The sequence below is a fragment of the Manis javanica genome, chromosome 6 (assembly GCF_040802235.1).
Source record: "Manis javanica isolate MJ-LG chromosome 6, MJ_LKY, whole genome shotgun sequence".
Classification (NCBI taxonomy): domain Eukaryota; kingdom Metazoa; phylum Chordata; class Mammalia; order Pholidota; family Manidae; genus Manis; species Manis javanica.
Window position 1 is genome coordinate 35,078,523 of NC_133161.1, and position 18,591 is coordinate 35,097,113.

Here is an 18,591-nt window from a genome sequence, read left to right on the forward strand (position 1 = left end):
AGATCACCCATATAAAAAAATATAAAAATTGAAAAAAAGAGGAAAGAACTTTTCAGCAGGGCTATGACAACAAAACCCCAAAGCTGGAAAGACCTTGTGTGGCTGAGAAACAGAAATGAGGCACAAATGACCTTGGCATGTGTGAGGAATCAGAAGGCCAGTCAGCAATGTTGGAGGACAGCAAGCAAGTAGGAGCAATTCACAAGATGATGGGGAGAGGTAGACAGGGCCAGATGACACAGGGCCTTGGAAGTCATGCTAACATTTTATTATATTCTAAGTACATGAAGAGTTTTGAGCAGGAGAAGTAAATGATGACCTACATTTCTAAATGATCACTGTATTGAGAACAGACCAAAGAAAAGAGTTAAAGCAAAGAGAACATTTACAAGGCTACTGAGCGAGTCTCAGCAAAGGCGAAGGTGGCTTTAATGAGTGGTAGCAGTGAAACGAAGAGGAGTGAAACGTAATATATTTTGAAGATAAGATTAATGGGACTTGCTGGAAGGAAAAGAGTTAAATCAAGGATGGCAGTTTTTTGGACAGATGGTGGTTGAACTGGGAAGACAATGAAAACAGGTTTCAGTGTGAGGGGTGATTTAGCAGTCCAGTTTTAGACAAGTCAAGTTGGAGATGCTTATGAGAAATCTAAGCGGAAATATCAAGTCCATTGAATAAATGATCCTGGAGCTCTGATGAAAGATCTGGACTGGGAAGATACTTTGGAAGCCTTGGCACATAGATGACATTTAACATAATTGTGATAAATGTGATGGAAGGACATGTTGCTCAAGAAGAGGAAACTTCTTAGGCCTCCCTTCCAACACATGGAGATCTAGTAAGGAACACAAATAAAGAACACAGTGAAAGTCACTGTAAGAAGCAAAAGCAAAACCAGAAGAGGCTGGTGTCTTTAAACTAAGAAAAGAATGAAGAGAGGTCTGCTGTATCAAATGGCAATGAGAAATTTCTATTGAGATCAATGGGGTCCTAGACAAAACAATTTCACTGGAGAGATAAGACCAGAAGCTGCAGTGCAATGACTCGAAAAGTAGCCATAAGCGGAAAATCAAAAAACCTCTTACCTCTATTGGTAGTGAACTTTTATGTCTAAAGAATGCTACATACTCAATTTCAAAATTTCTAACTTGGTGTCAAGATCACCTTGTGAATATTGAAACTGGAACCTTATAACAAATTTCTTAATTTCAAAATGATTTTTTAAATAAAAATTTTAATTCTTCCTTTGGTGAAGCTTATAAATCAAAATTAAAAGAGATGTTCATGGAGTCTACTTATATTTTAATTCTTTTTTATGAGATACTATATTCTAAATTAGAAATGTTGCTTCTTCCTGAAATGAAAAAAAAAAGCAGAAAATTATTTGAAATCTAGCCAATCTGAAGTCCATAATCACTTATTTGTAGGAGGTTAAAGGGAATATTTTGCTAGGTTAAAAAAAGTCATTACTACTTTCAGTTAAAGAGCAATAAGCTAATGAATCCTGAGACAGATTAGGAGCAGAAGAGAAACTGAATTAGTTAATCAATCTTTAGAGTTATTTAATGTAAATATATTCCAAAGAGATTGAGATCATGCAAACCAAACATTGGAAGAAACATCTTTTTTCTAGAAAAATCAGAATATTGTACACTGCTTTAACAGGATTTACCAGGGATTTAGGTGTTTGATGGTATTTTTTTATATTCCTAAGGGGGCAATAATGGAGTGATTCAAGGCAGTAACTCTCTTCTCTGAGTCTCCAACAGAGTGGAATCTTCACTCTGCCACTTCATCTTACATAAACCTAAACTCTTGATTAATCTTTCTGAGCTTCAGTTTCATGTGAAATAAGGATTTATTTATTTATGCAATATCTACATCATAATGCCTATATCATAGTGTTATTGTGAGAAAAGTTCCTGACAGAATTAGTACTCAGGCATCTTATCACTTCTTATTTTAGTGTACATCAGGGTTTTTGCATATGCTGTTTCTTCTGCCTAGAATTTCTCTCCTTACTTGCCGGTTTCACCAGCTAGCACATATGTATCATTTTGATGCCAGCCTTCTCTGACCCTCTCACACAACATAAGGTCCCTCAGACATACAATCTTCCAGCACTTTGTGGTTTTTCTTCATAGCATTTATCACATTTGTTTATTCATTTGTTGTCTGCCTTGTCACTATATTGTTTATAATGCCTAGGACATTATCTGACCTAGAAAGTATTTAATACATATTGCTGAGTAAGGGCATGAGTTGGAATTTCATTAGAGGACAGGATGGAGGAGAATAATTCAATGATGACTCCAAGATTTCTAGATTGAATAATGTGGTCATTAATAAAAGAAAGCAGTAGATAAGGAAGATATAATGATTTTTGTTTTAAACATGCTGGAATGAAAGGGCCTAAAGGGCACTAAGCAGGGAGAGATTCAGGAGACAGGTGAAACTATGGTAAGAGATAAGAATTAACACGTTTAAAAATCTATTTTTCTTGTGGTAAATTAGCCTTGGAGATAGCTAAGGTAGGCTAAAAATAGAATCCAGGAGAAAACAATAAAGTACAAGTGAGCTGTGTGATGGCTAATTTTATGGGTCAATTTGGTGAGGCCATGATACCAGAGTTTGGGCAAACATTATTCCAAATGTTTCTGTGTAGGTATTTTTTTAGATGAGATTAACATTTAAGTCCAATTGTCCTCCATATTGTGGGTGGCCTAAGACAATCAGTTAAAGGCCTTAATAGAAAAAACCTGATCTCCCCAGAATAAGAATTCTGCCAGCAGACTGCCTTCAGACTCATACTGCCACTCTAACATTCCCCAGTCTGCTGGCCTACCCGAGTTTTTGTACTTGCCAGCCTCCACAATTGCATGAGCCTGTCCCTGAAAAAAAAAATAGATAGATGATTGATAAATACTTAGACAGAAATAGAGATAGATAGATAGATATATTCCATTAATTCTGTTTCTCTTGAGAACCCAGAGTAATACAAGTTGATTAAACATAATAGAATAAAAGGGATAATGATCCCAAATCACAAAAGAGGCAGAAACTAAAATTCAAAACATTGACAATCAATCCTTTGTGGTCTTTCTGAAATAAAATTATGATTTTCTGTGTACATGTTTACCTATACTAAAAGTGTTTTTACTGTTACTACTTGTATACCATTTCACATGAATTGGCTTAAAGTCAAAATTAAAAGACAATATAGGAAGCATAAGCAATAGTATTAACAGGATAGGGTTGTGATAATTCAAGAATCAGTTCCTTTCAAATGCAGAATGCCTATTTCTAATTTTACCTTTGAGGAAGATTTCTGTGATTCTGCATTTTGAATTATTGATGGTCTGTTTCTGTGACAACATTAGTATGTAGGTGTTTCTATGACAAGTCTTTCATGAAAACAGGAAAAAAAACAAGAAAAAAGAAAGGTTAGTTTAGGTGTCACTTTGACTGATGAAATATTTACTCATAACTCTGAAAGCCTCGGGCAAAAACAAGTAAAATAGGGAGTCCTTTGTAATAGAATCTGTAATGTGAAGATAAACTGGACCAGGAAGTCAATGATGGAGAGTATCTCAGTTCCATTTAGCCACATGCAAACAAGAAATGCTTAGTCTGAGGGTCTCAGACAAGTCTGTGCCTCCTGTCCCATATTTCAACACAAAGAATGAGCAGCATGAATGGGGTAGAACACTGTAAGACTGAAACGGACATTAATAATCATCTGTTCCAATCCTTTTATGTTCCTATAAAGTAAACTAGTGTTCCAGAGAGGTTAAGTGATTAAGCCAAGGTCATACAGGCACAACCTTTAGAAATGAAAAATAGGATACTAGCAGATCTTTAACAAAGCAGTCTTATACTGCCAAAAACAAACTAGGTAAATTGTATACAACTGGAAGAACTTAGTGAACATAGACTATTAAATCTAGACCCACAGTACTCTAACTCTAGTCTAACACTTTACATTGAGAATATATTGTTGACTTAATATATATAGCTATTTTATACTGTTGAACAAATAAATGAATGAATATCATTTTCTGTTTCACAAAAGACTTGCAACACTTTGTTTTACTTCATCTTACAATATCTTGAGGTGAGATATGATTCTCTAAGGTCACACAGTTCCTAAGAGCTGAACTGTCACCCAGGTTTTCTGACTTTTTCAGCACCCTTTCTGACACACTATTAAACCTAAAGTCATATAATTAATCCATAGGATAGGATAGGACCTCAAACTTAAACAAAATAAAATGGTTTACTTTCCTGACTTAATAAGAAAAGACAGATAAAAAAATAAAATAAAACCTCCAACCAGTTTTATCATTTAGGTTTTCAACATCATCATACTATTATCAAGAGCCAAGCCTTTGTGTTCCTGATTTACAAGAAACTAAGGAGTAACATTTTCTAAAACAGCAATGGGTAAAGGCAAAACTAAGTTTGTATAAATGAAGCACATGTTTATGATAGCATTAAAAATCTCATGTCAGGTTATTTTTAAAGTTTTGTATTTGAGTTCTTCCCTTGTTTCCTAATGAAGCAATAAATCCTTTGAGACTGGGCATACCCACAGATTGTGACACATCGCCTTCAGACTCACATGGCATTCTGATAAATCCATCAGTATGTGCAGTGATGACAGATGTGATAAAGAGATCATCATGGCTCTCACTGCCTATATTTTATTGTTTGTTACAGTCATCTTCTATTTCTGGAAAACTTTCCCAGCTGTCTGAAGCAGAGCTAGGAGCCAGAGTTGGAAAATATGTTGTTTTTCTCACAGTTTACAACCCAACTTCCCTATCACTAATTATGCAGTACAGATAGAAATAATACTAGAAAACATGTCTTGAACACTAGTTTCATTATCTGGTTTCATTATAGTATCCTAATTTTTTATCTTCTTATTTCAAAGAGTCATTAAAAACATTTTCTTTGCAGTGTTTTATAACCTTTTGACATTTTATACCAGTCATGCCAATTTTTTCAAGTCTATAAATAGGAAGGTGGAGAAGGAAGAAACGGATATCTTAACCCCCTGTTAAGATTGGAGCCTGACAATCAGATTTGAGGCAGGGAGATTAAATCAATGCCTTGGTTTTTGTCTTCGTTTGAGGATATGTTGTAAGATAAATGAAGAATTCCATGTGAATTCTGTTACTGACCATAATGAAATAAGTGAAATGCCATGCCCTTCATATATAATCTACTTATAACTGATATAAAAAGGAGAGAGAATTTTGCATGAGTTTCTGAGAATAATTTTGGCTGCTTTCAAAGTAGTATAGAATTTTCATAGTGGTTGGAGGGATCTGCAATTATTTCATACTTTCCCAGGTTCAGAGAAGATGGAAGTATAAGTGACAAAACCCTGGACCCTTTGATCACTTCTACATAAGTCTAGCTTAGCCCCACTTAATTATTATTGTTACTTTATACTTTCACGTTTCTTATTTTTTCTTCCATAAAATGATGATAAAATGCAATGATAACCTGCTACATGTATTATTTGAATTTATGAAGTTTATAAATTCCCATGGTATATTAGACACAATTCATTTTATGGATAACATATAAATTCAATGTTAATCAATAATTAAGACCTCCAATAACTCATCCTTTACCACAACTTCTCTCACCTTTGAAAATAATACTGATTAAAATTCTTTCTTTTAATATCCCTTATCCATCCTTTCTTACAAGTTATATCTGAGCAGACAAAAGCATGGAGGAGAAAAAAATGAAGCAATATGTTTCACACACTAGTTAATCAGTCCTAATTAAAAAGTCACTATCACATAGAAATATATTAATTAAAAATTCATATTTATTATTAATTTTCTGAGTATCATATTCTCTTCAAAGATCATTTTTACTCATATAGGAACAGTACATTTTTATATATCTTATAAATAGTCCTTCTTGAGAATGTATTATAATGTGATAGAAGATATCCACAATCATATTTTATAAATATAGACAATTTGACATTTAAGATTAACTGACAGTGGCAAGACAAAAAAGAGGTGGTGGAGCCAGGGTAGGGAGGATTACTGAGTCTACTATTTAAACCATTTGAGCTGTTGCTTTGACTGATTAAGCAGGCATTACCTCAGTTAGCAAAGGTACACCAAACATTACTGTTGCAGGGGAAAATAAAAGACATATTCCATGAGAGTGGTAGTCTGTGGTCATTTAAATGTCTCTAATACTAAAAATAACTGGTAAATTAACTGCATGGAAGACTCCTATTCAAAACTAAGAGATGAAAAAACATCAGGCTTCTTATGCATTTAAATAAATTCCTCAGTGTCAAACTGAGGGCAACAAAGGGATTAGGTTACCAATTTGGACTCTGAGAAAAGACATCATTTAATATTCTATAGTAAATTTTATTCCTCCAAACCAACTCCATAATATATTGTAATATTTTTTGGTGTAGTATTTAAAAATACTCTTGTCAAATAAATTTGTTATTTTCTTATATTTATAAAACAAGGGGTATTAACAGAAAGCATCATAAAAATGCATATTTTAACACCAGAATGTCTCTTAAAGAGATATAAGCTTCCATATAAATGAAGGCTGAGACACCATAGTTGATTTAATTTATTCTTAGATTTCTAATGGGTCCTTCAATATGAATTTGTATTGACTTTCTTATAATTCTGTAATGATTCAAGTAACTAGCTGACACAGGTGAGCAGCAATTTTTTCCACGTTTACAGTAGCCATTTTAGAGCCAGCCTCTTTTAGTATTTCATATAAGATATAGAGTACCTAAGTTTGCTAGGGCTGCCCTAACAAAGTATCACAGACTGGGTGGCTTAAATAACCAAAATTCATTTCTCAGTTATGGAAGCCAACATCAAGGTATTGGCAGGTGTGGTTTCTTCTGAGGACAGCTCTCCTTGTGTGACAGAAGGCTGCTTTCTTGCTGCGTCCTCACATAATTTTTTGTCTGTGCACATGCATTCCTGGATTCTCTTTGTGTGTCCTAATCTTTTTTCATGAGAACACCAATCAGACTGGATGACAGCCTACCCTTTCAGCCTCATTTTAACTTACCTCTTTAAAGATGCTCTCCAAATAAAATGACATTCTGAGATACTGGAGGTTAAGACTTTAACATGTGAATTTTGAGGGAACAGCTTATAGAATAGAGTCCAGTAATAAAAGTTGCACTGCCTTTCAAAATATTGCCTAAACTATATTTTCACATAAAATACTGTGACATGTAAAGGCATTCTGCAACTTTCAAAGTGTAACGACTGTATACAACACTAGAATCAAACTGCAACACTACACAAGCACAATTTTTTCATCAAGCTTTTAATTCTAGTGAAAGCTGTTTCTGTTTCTTTGTGGGTTTTTTGTTGTGTTTTGTTTTTGCTAATGCCCAATGGAGAACTATTCCCAAATTCTGGTATCTTCTCCAATGGTCAAGTATTACAGGTTCTTCCTTCTTTTTCTTAAAAATGCAATAGCAATCAGTGCTGAGCATTCCTTTGGCTTCTTTCAGAATGCCTTTTTCCCTAACCTATAATACTGACGGCTTTCCCATGATATGCAGAGGATGCTCCTTGCCACTGTATTTCCCCTATGTGACAAATTCTCAGTGATAATCTTTCAGAAGAGTAGAATTATTTGGCCACTTACCTAGTCTGTTCACTTTGAGCTGCTTTTTCAATTGAGCCTCATGGAATTCATTAGTTATATAACAAAACTACATTAGCTGAATTCAGTCAGGATCACTGGTACAATGTTAAATTACTATATGAAAGAAGAATATTTTTACTGATAGGGAGAATCAAATTAAACCATACACAGCTGAAGATGCCTATACATGTGAATCCCATTGCACTTAAAACCATAAAAAATGGTCTATTTACAGTGAGTTGTTCATGTGTGATATAAAACACTTAATAGTACTTATACCTACTTAAAAGACACCATTTTTTACTACTTCTTTGCATGAAACCTCAGAAATCACATTTAACTTTAAACCATGTGACAGTGAAGTATACAAACTAATTACTTTCCAAATAGCACTATACCAACACTTTGAGAGTTAATGCCTAAAATCAGAGAAAAGGGTAGGAAAAAGCATTAATTTCCTGACTAGTCTGTTTTCTACTAGATTACCTCAATTTGAGGAGAGATCTGCAATCCAGGGGGCTAACTGACATAGACTCTATATTACAAGGGGGTGCCAAATTCTCATGTGTTTTTCTTGCAGTTTTTGCCCCTTAGGGAAAAAAAATAACTGCCTCCTTAAGTATTGAATGATAAACTCTACTAATATCATAAGGCAAAGTACTTCTTATGAGTAAGATAATTCCTTAAATTGAAATACACAAATTAAAAGGAAATTCAGAAATATTTGCTGGAGAACACAGAGTTAATTAACTCTTCACACAAAAAGAAAAATACGTCAAATATTTTTGCAAATTCTAGTTACCTTTTACCATGAACAATTTTTAAAAAATGAGAAAGCCAAGATAGTAAGCAAGGAGCAGTATGTACAATAAAGAAACACATGGTTCCATTTCTGCTTGATAGAACTGATTCTGGTTGAATGACAAGGGATTTGCAACACAAAAGGGACAATTTTGTTGTGATTTGTTTGTTGACTTTTGTTTTTTGTTTTTTGAGTGTGTGTGATCAGAAGTAGTCAGTTTTTCTTGGAACCAGAAATCATCCTGCAAAAGTAATGCAGAGCCAAGAACATAATAGTTTGAAAGGTGCTAGTAGTGCTTCCAAGACCAATGACTGATAAGAAAAGTGACTTCTCAATAGTATTTCAACCCAGCTAATATGTCTAGAGTGACTTAGAGAATTCTCTCTGTACTATATCTATAATTTTTTTTTAAGTCTCCCATTGGTTCTTTCTCAAGTGTTAGTTGCCAAGAATTAACCATTCCAACTATTCTCCACAGTAATGAATAGTTTTGGAAAACTTTAAATTATTTGCTCTTTAAGAAAACTTCCAACTTTGAAAATTAATTTAAAATCCATTAAGAGTATCATTTCTATATTTTCATAGACAAGGCTCTTTTAGTCCAAAGAATTAAAAAGATCTCAACTGATCTTTCTGTTGAAGCGTTTATATTTCTCATAAGACCCCAAATCAGGCATGGCTCAGAAAGGGCAGAAACACTGGCAACTTAGGGCACTAGCCCATTGACTTCTATCTCAACTGTCTCTCCTAACTTCTCTGTCTCCCCCTACTTATCTGCTCTGTTTTTCACTTAACTACTCATGTTCCTCATAAGCATTTGCCCAGTGTTTCTTACCCTGTGTTAGATGAGAGACCCCTAAGATCTCTAGGTGACAGCTATGAACCTCCTTGAAGAACACACATAAAGTTATGCACATAATTTTAGGGGTCCGTTGGCCTTCAAGGTCTAACCATGTTCTCCCCTTGCTGCATCTCATATTTGGTATATGCCTTTAATTTCAATTCCCTATAATAATAATTCTATAAATTTTCTGTGTCTTGGTTCTTAATACCTTCTCTGCCTAGCCTCCCTCAACTTGAGCCTTCTCAAAAACTTCCTATCTGACTGTGAATTTCCTACTCCAAAAGAATGATGTAGTATGCTAGAAGCAAAGGTGCCTGGTGGAAGGAAACAAGGAAGGCAGCCTGAGAAGTGCGTAAATACACACAGAGTAGATAAAGGATAGAGGCCTGAGCAGTAGTGCAGGAAGTTATTTGAAAAGACAATTGATCTCTGTGTCAATTCTTTCTTAGAAATAAATTACAAGCAAAAATTTAGATGTTGTAACTTAGAATGGCACAGTAACACTTCAGAAATTTTTGAAAAATTCTGTCTTTCACACTTAGCCTATATTTATCTAAATGATGGCAGGCATTATATATGTAACTTCCTTATTTCACTTTTATTGTATTTTACCTTTCTCACTTTTATTTATTGCAAACAGCAATAAATGGAAAATAAAATGAGAAAGGGAACTAAAACTTCTATAAAGCTAGGAAAATAAAGCCATTAATTGAACTCAGTTACATTTCCTGAAAGACAGCATGTAAAGTATCATAACCAATTTCCCTTTATGCCTAATGCTGAGTCAACAACTATTAAAAATATTCTATGCCATCTAGTCCACCAGTTGTCCTACACGGAGATACTTCCTTCAAATTAAGCTGTGATGCTAACAGTGGTAACAGAGGCAAAATATATTTTTTTAAAATGAAATAAAAATAATCATTGAATTGATATTGAAAAGCATCCACAACCTCAACTAGATTGGAAGGAGCCAAATACTTATTAAGCCTCTACTCTACATCAAATAATTACAACCTTATGATTTATTCCTATAAATTAGGAAATGTACTTTTTTTACTACCACACTGATACTAAGTAGTGGAGTTGGGATTATATTTATATGATATGTTGAGGTCCATCCATCTGACTCTAAAAATCACATAAGATCAGGATGCTTCATCTTAATTATTATGTAGGCAAAAAGGAAAGAAGAGATAAAGTCCCTGTACTAAATCCATTACACTGTAGTTAGAGAATAGTTGTATAAACAGATCCTTACAATGTATGCTCAAGTTGCTATGGGAATGCAGAACTTACATATGGTTCTCCTGAGTCCTCTTTCTCTACATTATGCTTGCTGTTTACCAGAGAATATGCCTGTTAATATATGCACTACAGTCCATAAAAAATAAAACTAATTATGCTTCAGTCATAAAATTCTTCCAGAAGGTGCTATTCTTCCTAAGATGTTCCACTAAAGATGCAAAATGGAAGATGTGTACATTTTCCTTCACCCCATGACCATGAATAAATCTAATCAAATTTCTAATAAAGCATGTGGTACATATACACAATGGCATATTATTCAGCCATAAGAAGAAAACAAATCCTACCATCTGTAACAACATGGATGGAGCTAGGGAGGGTATTATGCTCAGTGAAATAAGCCATGCAGAGAAAGACAAGTACCAAATGATTTCACTCATATGTGGAGTATAAGAACAAAGAAAAACTGAAGGAACAAAACAGCAGCAGAATCACAGAACCCAAGAATGGACTTACAGTTACCAAAGGGAAAGGGACTGGGGAGGATAGGTGGGAAGGGAGGGATAAGGGCAGGGAAAAAGAAAGGGGGCATTATGATTAGCATGTATAGTGTTGTGGGGGGATGCGGGGAGGGCTGTACAACACAGAGAAGACAGGTGGTGATTATACAGCATCTTGCTATGCTGATGGACAGTGACTGTGGTGGGGTGTGTGGGGGGGATTTGGTGAGGGAGGGAGCCTGGTAGACATAGTGTTCTTCATGTAATTGTAGATTAATGATAGCAATAAATAAATAAACAAACAAACAAACAAACAAACAAACAAATAAATAAATAAAATTTCTAGAAAAGCTTAGAAATCATAGCAATATTAGAACTATAACTTAAACATTTGCTACAAGTTCTCCTGTATGAAAGGCATCACCAAATTGTCTTTAATCATGGCAGAGGTGATTTCCAAAACTGCATGATTTCACAAAAACATAATCTTTTTGACATATTTCCAAATATAGACTGTTTACAAGGCTGATGTCATATGTAGAATCCAAATATCTTATAGTCTAAGTATTGATACCTGATACTATTATAAATGTATGCATTTCCCCCTTTGGTTTAGAGATTATTCCACTTTAGCTTTCTCCCATTACAAAGTCTTCAGAGAGTTGCTCTTTTTCCTATTCCACATATTAAATGGTATGTTGATTGATTTTGCTTTTTATGTGAAATGAAGAAAAAGAAGAATGTACTGGTATTTGTCGCAAGTAGTCTTTTATCTGAGCATGGTGCCAGTTTCCTTATTCTAGCATAGTGCTACATTAAACGGAATGACTGGAAAAGCATTATAAATAGTTTAGAAATAAATTTTGGTGTATCAGTAAGATGGATTACCTACCTAGCAAACACATTTTTTTCAATTAACTAAAAACTGTATTTTAATTCATATTTTTTTAGTTTTAACCTAATATTCTTTTTCTGTTTCAGGAACCCACACTACATTTAATTGTCATGTCTCCTTAGGCTCCGTTTGGCTATGATATTTCCTCCTGCTTTCTTTGTTTTTGATAACCTTAACATCTTTGAGAATTACTGGTCAGGTAATTTTTAGAATTTCCCTCAATCGGAATTTTTCTGATGTTTCCTTATGATTAGACTTCAGTTACAGGTTTTAGGGAAGAAAACTACAGAAGTAAAGTGCCATTCTCAGCACATCATCACAAGGGCACATACTATCAACATGACTTATCACTGCTAATTTTTAATGTTGACCACCCAGCTGAGATAACATTTGTCAGATCTCTCTTCTGTAAAGTTACTCTTACACCCTCTTTACTCTTTGGAAGAAAGTTATTATCTGCAGATGATGTTTAAGCCATGAGAGGTTATGTACCACCTCTTTCAGGGTGAAGTATCTACATAATCGTTTGGAATTTTTCTATACAGATTTCTCTATTCTCTCTTTTAAAAAATTTATTCAATCATTAATTTGTAACAGCGTGGACTCATGGATGCACGCAATTTTTATATCATTGTCTCCACAGAAAAGAATGATTTGATGTTTTTAAAGTAAAAATTATTCTTGAAAAAACAAACATAAAATGATACCATAGAAACAAATTCAATTTTAAAAATATTGGAAGAAAATTTAGGGGAAAATTAATTTCAGCTAAGAAAAAATCTGTCTACAATTTAATATTTATAAGATAAAATAAGACAGCCAGCAGATGCAAAATAGATAGTCCAAAGTAGAAATTTTTAAATAATCTAGCAAATCCAACCAGAAAGAAAAAACACATGATTTAAGAGTCACAATAGATTTGAGACTACTTTTGTCTATTAATTGACTGAGTTAATTTATTAATTGCTAATTTTAACAATTATTTGGACAGACTATAATATTCCAAATTCTATTTCATCACATTCAAATGCAAAAACATTTTATTGATTCAGAAAAGAAAGAATAGATCAAGCAGAATACATACATGAAAAAAAATCATAGAAAACTAAATCATTGTGGCATTATTTATTTCAAATGCAGCCTATATAGAATAAGTGCAAATGGATTTTATGGTGTAGAGTGAAACAAACTGACGCATAATTACAAATGCCACTTGTTTCACGGTACATAATCATGTATCCTGAAGAGAAATGTCTTCAAAAACAAAAAATTAATTGCTTCACTCAGAATTTGAAATTATATTGAAGAAATAATTATACTGCTAACCTTTTTTAAACTACTAATGTTAGCCTGATTCTCCTTTATGATTAAAATGCCAAAAATTTGAGAAGATGTAATTTCTATTTTCCTATTAAATAAAACTGCACATTGGATCCAAATTAGAGATGGGATATCTTTTTTAATGAGGAGACATGTGAATGGATAAAATGTGCCTAAAACTTGTATTCATACTTCACTCTATCATACATGAGAGTTGTACATTGTTTACTTCTATCTGAACTAATTTAAATCAAGTATTAATAGAATGCTATCTACAATCACAATCACTTGAGGAAAAATATGGCGGGTAACCCTCAAAAGCAATTCTAAGGCTCTGTGAAAACTAGATGCTATATCTTCCTACAATATTTTTTGGCCTTAAAGCATTTGTAAATCAAGGCCACAACGTCAAATGGACAGCTTTCCCAAATCCTCAGATCCTTGATCAGCCTCAGTCCATAAAAATGCTAACTAAGATTTTATACCCCAACATCTACAAGCTATCCTACCTGAAAAGCTGAGTCTTTTTCTCACTCAAGACTTTGGGAACACCATCCCTTGGCTCTTTTCTCATGAGGCTTAAGCCAAAAACTGGTCTAAACATCCTTTTCTATGTGTATTCTGTTGAAATGTCATCGTAATTATAAAAAGAAAAAATCTAAACTATTTCCCTATTTTAACCCATCAGAACTCTCCAAAAGTTAACACTCAGATGTAAGAGTAGAAAGAAGGAAATGTGGAGAGAGCTCCTTCCTACCTTAAATGCTCTAAGTGTCATATTCAATATTTCTTTTTTCTTGGTCCTCACTTTTGTCCCACTTGGACTTCAAGAAAAACAGCACTTTCTGAAATGGGAGGAACTTTTAGGTCCTCAACCATATTAACAGAATTACAGGCTGATAAAGAGAAACAAATAACTCAATCTGCTATTGTCACAATTCATTATTTAATAATTCCTTTATGCTTTCCAATGAAAACTCAATCTCCTAGTAAAATTACTTCCTTCTGAATTACTGAGAAATTAATTTTGTCTTTGAATAATATCAAAATGATATCAGAGAAAGAGGATTGAAAACCTTGATCTCTACATAGAGTACATAAGCTAGAATATCAGCAACACTCTTGACCCTTGCATCCAACCATTGCTTACAAAGATATTGTAGATTAAGAAACTTGATTAAGAAGACCCACTCATGACTGATTTTTGGAGAAAACCCAATTACTTAATATTACTATTAATGTAATGGTGGTGGTGGTAAAAAATATATTTAAAAAGATATATTCAACACTCACCTGAGCCATGAAAAAATTACTCAATAAAAGACCCATGAAACATCTATCTTCACCAGTGTAACTTCTTCATGTGTCCTCGAGGTTAAAATTATTGCAACTTCATGTCTTGCAGAACAGGGTTATTATAGTTGTGTAACATCTACCAAAAATTATTTTTTGGTCCAAAGTTTATCTATAGCATTCGCTTCCAGCAACAGTTAGAATTAAAGCTGTTTTTTTCTTTTAATGAGACTGAAATGAAATGGTTTGTATATAGGAGAATGCTAGTTCTTCTATTCCTTAAATGAATAAGTATTTTACATTTAATAAGAAAAAAACAATAATTTAAACATAAGACTCTTTCAGTGTAGCTTCAAATTCTAAATATTTTTTGGATGAGATGCTTTCTTATGGGTATGTGCATGCATTATAGGTTCAGTGACAATTTAAACATTTATAGCAATTTATGTAAGTATGATGATATAAAATATGTTCTATTTTTGAAGAAACAATATAGAATCCTATGATGTGGTGATAAGATGGAAGGAATTATGCTTACAACTAATCCAAAAATGTCATCATAATTATAAAAAGAAAATATCTAAACTATTTCCCTATTTTAACCCATCAGAATTATTATCTGATTTGTCAAAATACCAATTTCGCTGACCTTCACTCTAGCATTAAATAAAATGCAAGCTCATTTAAGCATCGTTACTGCTTAATAAAGAGGAGGTCTGTACTGTGTTCACCACCACATTAAGTAGAGTCAAAACGCAAAGAAAAGCTATTAAAACTTTACTTATTATTAATGGTCATTGATAATTATATCATTCTCTGTTTGTATGTTTGGTAAATTGGATCTTAAAATATGGTATAGCTTCACCCATTCAAATATATTTTCTAGTAAATGTACACTTAATTTGAAAATTATTTCAATTATTTTTAAGTTTCTTAGTTTAAATTCTGCCTTTTTCTTTGAAGAACATGCAAGTCCCTTTAAGGATTATCCCCCAACATACTTATCAGTAAACTCCTCTGTAAGCTTCTTTCAGCTTCTCTCTTAACTAAAGGTGCATCTATACTAATAATAGCTTAACTGACTTGGCCAGCTGGACCACATATCCAGTATGTGTGTTTTGTAACCAAACAGTTTACAATTAATAGGTTGGTGCTTAAGTAGAAATATGTGTCTACACAAATAAAAAGAAAAGACAATGAAGGCAGCACGATTATTACCCAAATAATGCAGGTAAAGTTTTGAGGGAAATCCTGAGTTATTCAAGAAGAAATCTTCTTTTTTTTCTTCATAAGAGATGTCTAAAATTATTTTGGCATATCTTTAAGAAAGTTCCACAAGCATGGAAGATACAGAAGTACAGATTCCTATAGGGAGCTGTTTTCACATACTATGCTTTTAAATCTAATGTATGTGATCAAAAGATGTTAAGACTATACAACTATCAAGAGAACAATATAACATGATGCCTTTCTAGTACCTGCCATTTGAAACACAAAACATAAAAAATTTATTTCAGCCATTTCTATAGCACTTCTTATTAATAGCAAATCAACTTTCTCCAATTAAAACCTTCAACTTGGGATCCAACCAAGTGCTCTGAGGAGTAAAATATGCTTTAATGTTCTATTAGTTTTAAGTCAAAGCAAAAGGCATATATCAGAAATAAGAAAAAAGAACTCTGCACCATCAGGAATTTAATGAATATTTTCAAATTTTTCATTGAATTAAGACTTAGATGTATTCAAAGAAGTTAAGCTTTTCCATTTAAATTCATCATATCAGTTTGAGTCCAGCTTTACTTCTCCGTACATCTTTTCTTTCTTCCCTGTGAATGAGTTGGTAAGACAAATGAAGCATCCATTCTGATTAGCCAGCATATAAGCAATATAGAAACTGATTTAAAGTCTCTACCACTAGAGATGTCAAAACAGATGTCACTTTTCTACAGGATGACAGCACTGGGCTTGAGATGTCAAACATAATTTAAAAATTTTATATTCAAATGTACTCTACAGTTTATACATACTGAAAGTATGCCTTACCTTTTAAACTTGTAGAGTGCTGTGCTCTTCAAAAAGGAAATGGCTTTATTTTAGTTTAGACTCCATTTGGGAGTGAAATCATTTCATCAATTGATACCCAGAGTTTTCCTTCAGGATTTGGCATGAAAAGACAGACATTTCATTAAAATGTGCTGACAACTGAGAGAGTGACTCTAGCAGGACTGATTTCTCTCACCTTCCTATCTATGACTATTCAAGGATTTTTCCCAGTGGGTTATCCAAAGCAGAGAATAAATGAAGGTGTCTTTCTTTTTATGATGATGTCACTCATTTCATTCTTTGAAAGGGGAGAAGAGTTAGAAGTTTCATGTTACTTAGTCATATTTATTTATTATTGACTAAATTTCTCCCAAAGTCTTTCTCTTGGCAGCATGAGTATAAACCACCTTGGGGGTAAAACATACCCTTTGCCTTTTTATTATGTGAACTCAAAACAGATTGAAAGTATAGAATTCACCAGATACTTCAGATTATCACCATAGATTTGTGCCCATATAGGGAAAGTACAGAATTATTCAAAAAAGATCCTCTATCTCCACCTCCCTGATGTGTAACCTAAGGAGATCTGACCCATCCACAACCACAGTCAAGCAGCCCACATTTAGCCTTGAAATGTAATGAGTTATTCACACATGTATCTCCTTTACTAGAGAATAAGTTTCCTAAGGGTAAGAAAAGTGTCCTATTCCTGTTTATTAGCTACAGAAGCTTCATGATGCCTCCCTTACACATAGGTGGCTCTCAGTAAATTTTTTTGTATCAGTTGTTGGAGGGCATGAAAGCCATACATACAACATCTGCCCTCTACAGACCAGGATGGTTCAGCATAGCAGTTCAGAGCAACAGATTGGGCATTGGGCTGCTTGATTTTAAATCTCAGCCCCACCCCTTACTAGCTGTGTGACTTTGGGTAAGTTATGGCTCACCACTGTGCCTGTGTTTCTTCATATGTGATATGGTTATTGTGAGGATTAAATGAAATACTATGTATAAGATCATTAGAACATGTACCTGGCACATGGTTAAGCACTCAATAAGATAAGAAGACACAGTTGCACTCTTTCTAAATTAAAATAGTATTAAAGTTTTCTTTGTGGCTAATACATGGTCATTTTTATAAAGTTTTCATAGCACTATTTGGTTTCTGTTTGAAGGACACTAATTACTAATGTAAAATAGCTCTCTACAAATGAGAATGCAATTGCTATTTAAACAAAAGTTACATAAGACAAAATTATTGATGTGCTAACAAAAACAATGAGTAAAAGAAAATCAACATTTGCTAATTTCTTATCTTTTATAAGAGTCCTTATATGTCTATATGTGTCATTTCATTTCCATTTCTCAAATAAAGTGAAAATATTTAAATTAATGGAGATAATTACTGGAGTAGACCTAAGAATATGCTACAGTATATACTTTTCAAATGACTAAGATATGATGGAGGGGTTGGGAAGGGGCACAAAGGAAACAGATATCATATATCAACAAAAGGAAACAGAACACAGCAAAAGAGCCAAAAATAAGATCATACTTAAATAAACACTAATACAAGTGAATTCAGTTCAAACATCTATCACATAAATGAAGGTGAGTAAAAACTACTTTTAAAGAGAAACTGACTCCTACATTGAGAAAAGGTAAAAGAAACAAACCCCAATCATATCCTTATATAAGATATTATCTAAAACAATGCAATTCATAACTTGAATATAAAAAAGTAGGCAAAGGAAAACCAGAAGTACACAAATAAAAAGAGAAGAAACTGAGCAATATCAATGTTGGGCAAAAGTGAACACAATATAACAGAACATTAAACAAAACAGTTGCTCTTTTTTTGATGAATGAATCATCAGGTAAGTTTCTTAGAGAGAACACATGGGTGATATATTTTAGGATTCCTTGCATATTTAAATTTATTTTTAGGTTACCTTCACACATGAAT